Source organism: Pinus tabuliformis, chromosome X (assembly GCF_031772625.1).
Source record: "Pinus tabuliformis cultivar Carrire ecotype Pingquan chromosome X, CPIR1, whole genome shotgun sequence".
Taxonomy (NCBI): Eukaryota; Viridiplantae; Streptophyta; class Pinopsida; order Pinales; family Pinaceae; genus Pinus; species Pinus tabuliformis.
In genome coordinates this window covers 463679219-463690871 of record NC_142308.1, presented here as the reverse complement: position 1 = coordinate 463690871, position 11653 = coordinate 463679219, and positions in this window count along the sequence as shown.

The following is an 11653-nucleotide window of genomic DNA, read 5'->3' as shown; positions in this document are numbered from 1 at the left end:
CATTTAGCTTTCTCGCCACCCTTTGAAGGAGTGATGGGTTTTCTTTACTAGATGGATCTCGCACATCACTAGGATTTTTTCTTCCTGCATTAAGATATCGTAGCGATTATGGTTTTTAGGAGCCTTGCGAGGATATTTTTGGACTACACCCGAGGTATTTTGCATATTGCGCTTCTTTTCTTGGACTTCCTGGAATCCATCTGAATGTTCCTAAGGTTTTGCTACAACTTTATCCTTCTGAGAATCCATAGGTTCATATTAATTAAGGGGGGAATTCTTTGTACAAGGGGTCGTATTTATGACATCTTCTCTAGTGAAATGGAATGTGCTTGTAGTCCAATGGTTGTTTCCATACCTCATCCTATTACTCCATCTTGATAAATTTTGGGAGCGGCTCGGTTATATTCATGTACACACAGATCCCGGTGTATGAGGTATACCTTCCTCATATTGTTGAATCTGCAAACTTAACAAAACTTCTAATGAAGTTTCCAATTCCTTCCAATATTTATGGATCCTAGAAATCCACAAGGAGGGTAAATAATATGACCCATACTGGGGCTTCCATAAATTTCTCCTAATCCACGTTATAGCATTCCTCCTAATGTCGCATGAAGAGACTAGCATTGTAGTAGAAGTAGGGTTTGCTTTCAAAAACCCTCTCCTTATCTTCAAGGCTCGTAAAAATAGCTATAAAGAAACTCTAAGCCCCAAAATTTAGATCTATATGCCCTTTTGGTTTCCAGTTCAGTTGGATCCATTTAACCAGATCTCATTCAAAGGGTTAAATTCCTATAAACTTGCATATCGGTGCATAATCTTTCATAAATTTTTAGTAATTCTCCAATTTATTAAGGGGAATCAAAAATCAAATTTTCTTCATTCCACTTGGAAAACATTGTCCCCAGATTATTGCTTACCATTGGGCTCCCAAGACCAAGCTACCTTTTCCTCTTCCTTCAACTCTGTTTGCGGCTATGAACTCTTTTTGGCTACTCATTTCTCTAACTGATATGCTTCGATAGGAGGGGATTTGTCACGCCCTTATCCCGATGGTAGTATTTTAATCACAGATAGGTGGGTGTGGCACTGCCACACTTTTTATTTTCACCAATACTTAAGTGTACGAGCTACGCCTAACAAAACAATTAACCAATTATTTACTTCAAGTGTTATTATTGCAGTGGAAATAAACTCTTCAATTAACCATTCATCAAAATAAATGCACAACAAAAATCATCAACACATCATCATAAGTTGGAGGGGAAACTCCCAAAAGTTAGGGTCTGCTTGATATATATATATATATATATATATATATATATATATATATATATATATATATATATATATATATATTGTAATTCAATTGTAGATAAAATTATACAATTCAGTGCTGCCAGCAACCCTTAACTTGCACAACTTCTGTTATGAAACCAGCTCACAAAAAGATAGAAAAGAGATATCAACGCCTTAGAATTCAGCCTTTTTGAGGGGGCAGCCTCCTTTACATTACACAAATGAGCAATTCTTGGATAATACAAATAAAAAGACCTCCTTTCTATATATAGGAGTCTAAGGGGTCATAACATAATTAGAGCCGACATAACAATAATAATGTAAGGGCACAATAATAACAATAGTGGGCTTCTATGGGGCACAATAGTAACAACACGAGCACTACATGGGTACATCAATATAATAAGTGGGTTTTACTAATAACAATAAGGGGTTACACTAGTAGTATAGGGGCCTAACATGCCCCTCTCCTTCAAAAAGCGTTGTCCTCAATGCTTGAGTAGTTCTTGATGCTTCTGTATAAAATTCTTGTCTTCCCATGTGGAATCTTTAGCAGGTAAGTTCTTCCACTTGATGAGATACTCTGAAATTGATCGATTTCGTAGCTATTGGGTTTTTGTTTCTGTGACTAGTCCAGATTCCAATATGATTTTTCCTTCCTCTTCAATTTCTGGCAATATTGTTTGAATTGGGATCTTTTGAAACTTTTGAATAAGTGGCCATACTTCTTCGTCCTTCTTCCATTCATCTCTTGCTTCGTTTATCCAATCTGGGTAGATAATAGAAATAACACAAAACAATGCTTCCACATCCTCATCCTTGAAGAGTCTTCCCATTCGGTAAGGTCGTCATTTTTTAAGTGCATGTAGTATTGCCAACATTTCCTTCTCATAAATAGCTTACTTGAGATGTAGCAGTAAAAATACCCAATCACCTACATCAAAACATTTTTCACTACGATGTTGATCTACCTATTGTTTCATTTGATTTTGCACCAAAGTTGCGTTATCCTTTAAAGTTTGGAGAACTTGTTGTTGATGCTCGATGTGATCTTTCACTACTTGAACATTTTTCTTCTTGATATGTCCTTCTATCTCTAGAGTTTGAGGAGTGGTAATTTCTTCCAATCCTTTACAAGATATGGTCGGATTCATTTCTTGATGCTCGATGTGATCTTTCACTTCTTGAACATTTTTCTTCTTGATATGTCCTTCTATCTTGATAGTTTGAGGAGTGGTAATTTTGACCAATGAATTACAAGATATGGTTGGATTCATTTCTTCTTTCTCGATGTGATCTTTCACTTCTTTCACCTTCTTCTTCTTCATATGTCCTTCTATCTTGAGAGTTTGAGGAGTGGTAGTTCTTGCCAATGCTTTACAAGATATGGTCTAATTCATTTCTTCTTTCTCTGGGTTGGGGTCCTGGTGTATATCTTCTTCTTTTGATGTTTCTCAATCCTTTTCTTCCTCCTCTTCATATTCTATGTAAAATAATTTCTTCTCAGCACACTTATGACCTTTAGTGCATTTGCTATCACAATTGTAACAAAGCCCTTTTTCTCTTTTTTCTTCCAATTTTTGTGGTGTAACCCTTGTAGGTTGTGGAAGGCTAGGAGAAACAACACCTCCATCTTTATAGTTGTGAGGGGTATGCTTCCTTGTTTCCATAATTTTGCTTTCCACTATGTCACAAAGCCCTTTTACTCTTTCCAATTGTTGTGGTGTTGCTCTAAAGAAGGTGTTGCTCTTTGTATCCTCATAATGTGCTATTATTTCCTCTGTGAAAATTGACCACATAACAAGTTGTTGACGAGAACAAAGCCCTTCATACCATAAAAATTGATTTGGTTCTAAATATTAAGATGCAATACACACCTTTTGTAACAGTGGTACACCATGTAGATCAAAGTATTGCTCCATCTGAAGTATCTAATTTACCAGATCCTTGCCATCAAACTTCCTCATCTTGCTTTTTCTTGATTTTAGGAGCTTGATCTTGAAACGACTGTAACTCTGTACTTTCAGATCTTTAAGTTCTGAAATTGCGATTTGTAGTATCCCTTTGTGTGCTCTTTCCAATGCCACCAGTTTGATCCAAATTGGATTCTCCAAGAAAGAGTTATGCACAATCTCCTGAGATGACCTGATTATAGACCTTTCCAAAAGAGCAAACTTGTACGACGTGCCATGAGTCACTGTTTCGACCTTCGGCTCTAAAAAAATCTATACAAGAAACTACGGTCCGTCCTCTTTCTATACCTTCTTACGATATTTCAATCTGATGCTCAGAGAGAAAGTTATGACGATTTTCCCCAGGTCACCTGTTTGGAATGTAATTGAGGAGTCTCCAAAATGACCAACTTCCTCAGATCATATCTCCACAAATATAGCGTAAAAAGCTCTGAAATTCGGAACCAAGGTTCAGCGCGATTTCTTCTCAAATGGTTTTTTTTCTAGCTTCTGAAACATCGCAGAAAAAAAGTTATAGCGAAAATGACACGATGACATATTTGGAGCAGCGAAACCATAGAATCCAAAGCTATGATACCAAATGTTATGAAACCAGCTCACAAAAAGATAGAAAAGAGATATCAACGCCTTAAAATTCAGCCTCTTTGAGGGGGCAACCTCCTTTACATTACACAAATGAGCAATTCTTGGATAATACAAATGAAAAGACCTCCTTTCTATATATATGAGTCTAAGGGGTCATAACATAATCAGAGCTGACATAACAATAATAATGTAAGGGCACAATAATAACAATAGTGGGCTTCTATGGGGCACAATAGTAACAATATGGGCACTACATGGGTACATCAATATAATAAGTGGGTTTTACTAATAATAATAAGGGGTTACATTAGTAGTATAGGGGCCTAACACCTTTATTTTACAAAATCATGCCTGAAAAATGTTGAAGTCGTGCCTCATGCACACTCACCCGAACTATTGAACTACCTACAGAACTACCGTGCCTATCTTTCATCATTTCGTTTCACCCGTGCTCTCGACAATCTGATACATAGTCTGCCTGCACTACCCAAAACTTTGACACACTAATGTGCCTCCTCGTGTAGCCATGAATGTCCCCATTCACTCTATCGCAACTCTTCTCAAACCATTGTTCACTTGGCATTGTCGTAACTTGGGTCACTACCCACACCTACCTTTCAACATGCAGCTTCGTGTCTCTCTACCTACGGCTCATTGTAGCGTCTCAAGTCACCTGACTATTCAGTGCCCAACTCTTGGCCAGTTCTACCTATGCAACACAAAGTCGAACTGTTTAACTCGACACTTCCATTGTATAACAGTTTCTCACTATTGTTCTATTCACCAGAAGCCCTAACTCCCACCTTGCTGACTTTGGTCTTACACCTGCACTCTACGTGTGCCTTCAACCCTTCTTGCTCTGCGATGTTTTTGTTTTCTCTTACTTGTTTTCGGTCGATTTCGATGATGGATGCATGAAAACCATTCTCCTCTAATATATATGTGTGCTACCTGTGGCAACACCAAGGGTCGCAACCTTTCATGGTCGACCCATCCCCCATGTACGCATTAGCCTGCCCATATATTTATGTTGACCCAACCCATATATTTATGTTGACCCAACTTGTATAATTATATATCGTTACCCCATCGCATGTTTATCACTGCCACTTGGGTCGGCCTAGCCACGTGCTCACTTGATCTCCATAATTCGGTTCCACATGCTCCATCACTCGCCCATGGGTGCCTTACCAGGCCATGCGCATGCTCGAATGCCCAACTCTGGTCACCCAATGTGCTCGCACTTTGCACGATTCCATCGCACATTCGAAAGTCCACCTCCAGGCTGCCTTTAATCGAATGCGGTGCTCATCAACTCCAGGCGCTAACATCAAACACCACTCCGAAAATTTTGTCATCCTTGACAATGCCATCTTAGGAACCTCCATCACTAAGACATATCCGTATATGTGGGCACCCAAATAGCTCCACCCATTACCTACTGCATGCTCCAATCCCATCAAACTCTGCAAGAAAATCATGTGATGGATCCCCCTGTGATGGTGATTAGTTGGGAAGCTAATCCAACCATAACATCACCTCCACAAGAACAGTTTCTCCTCACATCATCATGACTATCTTCACATCCTATTGTCAATAGCTTTCATCTCACCCCGTGCCTTATCATAAAATATAGAGGACTCACTGCCATGACAAAAAGACAATGAGCCTCATCCTCATGTCATTCTAAGAATAGGTAGGGGATGGGAAAGATGATGGATCTCCATCCTCCTTCTCTAACAACTCAATCCATCTATCTGGATATTCCTCCTCTAATATTTGCATGTATGCTTCCTAAATCTCCTCCTGAGTCTCTGGTCTAGCATCTCCATTTCCTTCCACTTCCTCTAACATTCCTGTCAAATATAGGATACTATCAGACAATGATCTAATAACTGGTGACTGCTCTATGAGTTTTTCCTCTATAGTAGGCAACCTCCCATCAATCTCTTCGTCTCGCTTTATGTCCTCCACATTCATCATTTTCAATTTACATCTAGCTATCGTAGCTGCCACGGTTGGTACCCCCAAAGGTTTATCATCTCATCTTCCATAAATGTACAACTTCTTCATATGTGGAACAATCATAGCCTCATGTTGTTTCAAAATTTCCATACCCAATACTGCCTCCTAGTCATCCATCTGCATAATCGTGAAGTCAATCTTTCCAGACTACTCACAAATTTTCACATTCACATTTTCTGTGATACCAATGAATTTATCTGGTGGAGAGTTCACTGTTTTAAGATGAGCTTGGATTGCTGAGAACTTCAATCTAACTTTTCTCGTAACTTCCTCCCTGATGGAGTTACAGGTCACACCACTCTCCACCATAGTGAGTAAAGTTCCTTACCCAAGCTTCATTCTAACATAATCCAATTTTTTTCTCTCAGAATCCCACCTTGGGACAACCTCCATGGCCAGTGCAGATCCTAAAATTTGCATTACCCCAACTATTGGTTCCTCTTTCTTCTTCCCTCCATCGGTTTTTGTTGCTGCAACCACCATCAGTCTAGAGGGAAAATTGTTCGTTGTGTGGTTCTCTCCCCACAACCAGCATTTTGAAGGCTTTTTCGTCTTCGGCTTGTCATATGATATTGAATGATCCTCCTTTGTAGTTTTCTCCTTTGGTTTATCAAACTTTGTCTTTCTTTCTTTGGTCCCTTCATCATAATGTTATACCAATTGATCAACTGTAACAAATGCTTCTTCTAGAGTTTTGATATTTTGCCTCTTCACCTCATTGCATGCCCAAGGTTTCAATCCTATAATGAAGTTGAATGCCTTGTCTTTCTCCGCCATATCAGGTAATTCCCAGATTGCACTAGAGAATTATTATTGATATGCATGTAAAATCCCTGTTTTCATAATGTATTTAATATTCATCTTTGCATCCCAAGTCTCATCTTTTGGGCTAAAATGAGTCTGTAAATACTTCATATCATCCAAAGTAGAAATGTCATCAACATCACCACTGTCAATTTGATCCAAACTCTGTCTCCAGCACATCTTAGCATCCTTACTAATGAATTGAGCAGCTACTTTGACTTTGACTTCATGATTAGGAATCCCCAAGCACTCCAACTATTGCTCCATATCCCATAAGAAATTTCCAACTGCTTTGGAAATCCTCATCCAATCATAAGAATCAGGTTCCTTGACTTTCACATGAGCAGTCCCTCTAATCGGTCCTTGCCCAACTACTTTCTTCAAAACAATTATTTCATTCTAGGCATTGTCAAGAGTTTTTTGCAACTTCAAGATTTCACCAAATCCTTGATCTCATGTAGCTTCAATGTCCTTGACATCCTTCTCTATTCGTATAAATTTCCATTCAGTATAATCGTATTGGGTGTTGAGGTTATCATATGCCTCTTCCAATCTCATGAACATATCTCGAAGCTCGGCATTCTCAGCTTCCAACGAAGTCATATTTGAAGAAAATTCCTCCATCGGTCTAATAACATGTCCATAAAAATTGTTCTAGAACCCGTGCTAGATTCACCTGTTACCTAAGATTCGTCTACATTGTCTGCCATGAGTTTTTCTTATGATCTTGTTAAGACCATATACTAATCTATTCAACTTCAACCCTACAACTTATCCCTATCGAGCTTCTTCAACTTCAATCAAAGCCCTACGAAAAGTGGGGCTCCGATACCAATTGTCATGAAGTGGCCGATGTATCTCTACTTCAAATCTTTAATCAAGCTAAACTCACCCTGAATCAAGCTTTGATACCAAATGTCATGCCCGTATCCCAATTGTAGTCTTTTAACCACATATAGGCGGTTGCGGCACCACCACACTTTTTCTTTTCACCAATACTTAAGTGTACGAGCTACACATAACCAAAAGCTTAACTAATTATCTACTTCAAGTGTTATTATCACAGTGGAAATAAACTCTTCAATTAACCATTCATTAATATAAATGCACAACGGAAATCATCAACACATCATCATAAGTGGGAGGGGTAACTCCCAGAAGCCAGAGACTGCTTTATATATATATATATATATATATATATATATATATATATATATATATATATATATATATATATATATATATATAGATAGATAGATATATATAGATATATATATATATATATAAATTCTGTAATTGAATGGTACATAAAATTATACAATTCAGTGTTGCCAACAACCATTGGCCTACACATCTTTATTTTACAAAATCGTGCATGTAAAATGTTGAAGTCATCCCCCATGTGCACTCAGCCAAACTATTGAACTGCCTACTCCATTACCATGCATACCGTTCATCATTTCAGTTCACCTATGCCCTCGACACTCCTTGTCGCAGTCTGCCCGCACTACCCAGCACCTTGGCACACTACTATGCCTCGTCGTGCAACCCTAAACATCCCTGTTCACTATCCCGCAACTTTGCCTGAACCACCATTCACTCGGCGTTGTCACAACCTGGGTCACTACTAGCACCTGCCTTTCGGTATACAACATCGTGTCACTCTACCTGCTGCTCATTGTAGTCGCTGAGGTCTCCCAACTGTTTGGTGCCCAACTCTTAGCGAGTTATGCCCATTCACTGTGCAGTTGAACTGTTTAACTCAACCCCACCCCTATATAATAGTTATGCACTACTGTTTGGTTCGCCAGAAACCCCAACTCCCGCCTTGCTGAATTCGGTCTTGCACATGCACTCCACTTGTAGCTTCGGCCCTTCTCGCTCTATGATTTCTTTGTTTACTCTTGCTTGTTTTCGGTCGAGTTCAATGATGAATGAATGACCATTATTCTCCTCTAATATATATGCATGCTACCATGTGGCAACACCAAGGGTCGTGACCTTTCATGGTCAGCCCATCCTCCATGTACACGTCAACCTACCCATATATGTATGTCGGCCCAGCTTATATAATTGTATATTGTTTCCTTGTCGCATGTGTATCATTGTCACTCGGGTCAGCCTAGCCACCTGCTTGCTCGATCTCCATACTTCGGTTCCGCACATTCCATCACTCGGCCACATGCGGTTTGCCTGGGCGTGCACCTGCCTAAATGCCCAACTAAGGTCACCCGACGTGCCTGCCCATCGCACACTCCCATCGCACATTTGAAAGTCCACCTTCGAGTTTCCTTTAACCGAATGCGGTCGCTCATCAACTCGAGGCCCTGACATGATCTATCCCCTCCCACCTTACGTGCTCATGCCCCTGTCAGAGATGCAGAAGAGGACAACGTCACTGGGTTTGCAAAGAGACACTTGTGCGAATTATTCATATTTTGTAGGTTAAAACCCTAGCTTTTGTAGACATCACAATGTTTTTACTTGAACCATATCCTTGGGTTTATAATATTAATCCCTTGTGTTTTTAATATAAATTCCTTGGGTTTATATTATTAATCCCTTGGGTTTATAGGGTTTTAATATTAATATCATAGGTTTGTAGTATTAATATCTTGAGTTTATAGTATTAATTCTTTAGATTTATTAATCCCTTGGGTTTATAATATTACTCCATTGGGTCTTTAATATTAACTGCTTTGGTTTATTAATCATTTTGGCTTATAATATTAATCTTTTGGATTTAGAATAATAATTATCCCTTTACTTTGATTTCTAATATCAATAATCCCTTGTGTTTATCCTACTACTGATAATAGGAATAGTATTAGCATATTATTATAAATTATTATTATAATACTAACAATAGTAGTGTTTTAATATTTGGGTTTTAGTATAGGGTTAAAATATTAAGTTTTAGTAGATGCTTAAAATATTAAATTTAATATTAGGGTTTCTAATATTAAGGTTTAAGATTAGGTTTTATAATATTGAGATTTAATACTAGGGTTTATGATATTAGTGTTTATAATATTAGATTTATTAAAATTAATGTTAATAAATAACATTAATAATATTTATTTTGTAAGTTGAGTATGAGTTAAGTGAGTGTAATGGTTAAAAGCATGTGTTTCTTTCGAAGAGGTCACAGGGTCAAAACCAAAGATGGAGTATATATGCCTTAACTGATGACCTTAAAATAGAATAATAATAATATTAAATTATAATTTTAGAGTTTATAATATTAAAGTTTAATATAAATTTTATATAAGTTTAAAATAATAAGATTCAAATATTGATTTTAGAATATGATTTTAATATTAATATTTTTTTTTTTATCTATTAGACTAACCTAAGTACCCACAGGGGATTTGAACCGGTGACCTATCGCAATGAGTGTCTTAACAGCGCACCCATTCACCGTCAATCCAAAGCCCTTTGGGCGATTTTAATATTAATATTATATTTAGCATTAATATAAATTATATTAATAATATGTAAAACTTAATTTTAAAATTTAATAGGTTGAAACTAAAATTATAAATCCTAATATTATAAAACCAAAACCTAGTTATGACTTAACCTAGTTATGACTTATATAATGTATAACAAAGATCGTATATTATTATCATTTATTTAGTTCAATGTGATCTGTCGGTCATAATAACTAAATCTAATAAGTCAAACGCAGGCAATACGCCATAGAGTTTCTTTCATCATGTAGTCCTCCGAAAATTATGACGATGATGGTTACGTGAACTAAAATGAACATGGTTTATCAAATGTCAGGAATTCCAGATTTCAATTTTTTAAATTTTTTATCTATGTAATAGAAAAAGGATGGTCGTTATGTGTAGTGGAACGAATATGGTTTATCGGATGTTAAGAAATTATTTGATGTTAAGAAATTATTTAAAACATTTCGGCATTTATTTCTAGGGTAGAAAAGCTCTTAAAAGAAGCATTACACGACGATCATTGAAAAAATGATCATCGTAATTTTTATCAATAATGAGAATAGTCATGTCGTGACATTACAATCGAGGGCCACTCAAACATCCTTAGAAGAAGCACTTGTGGACCAAATTGGCATCGATCAAACAGAAAATGAAAGAACAAACTTATGGGCCTTCGTTTAACGAGGAGTCAACTTGGGCCAGAACGCCAATATCTTGTGACAATTTTTTTAAGAAATTTTATTATAGGAGTGTTTTAATTGTTTTTGTGGAAATAGATTTAGTAAAAAATTTACCAGAAAATTATTCTTGAAACTTAACAACTGTAACCTAATTTTTTAATTTCCAAAATTTCCCATCAAATTTTATCAAAATTATACTGAAATTAGGAAACTTCGACTCCTGAAACTACTCTCAAACTTTTGTGCAGAACCCATATATAAGTGTGTAAATAGTATCATAGCGTCAGGGAATATGCAGCATCACCATGTCCATACCAAATTTCTTGTCCATATGACTGGCCAGTCAAGGTGTATCAGTCACGGAGGTCAATGGCACAGAATTGGAGAATTTATTTACATATTTGTGAGAATGTAAAATGGAAAGGGATCTGTCACTGAGAAGTGGTAAAGTTAGAGCAGATACCTTCTAGTGAGAAGCAAAGAAAATGTGAATCTATTCTCACGATTCAAAGTCTAAACGTCTGTACATACGAATGAAAAAAGACAATATAATTCGAGCATGAATTTTCTTTAGTTGTTAAAATTAACAGAACTAAGAAATATGAGCTTGGACGACACCGAAATATATAGTTGAAATTGAAATGCATCTCCCTAATACAACCCTAAAACTGACTTCTCCGAAGATTTTTGAGTCTGTCTCAACTCAATTTTTGGGTAATATTTAGATATTACTTAACCTTACAAAAGTGAACGCGTAGTACACTTTTTTTCCACTTCTAGCTATGTTCACCGTAGCAAAAATTTTCATAAGTTATTGAGAGTATAAGCT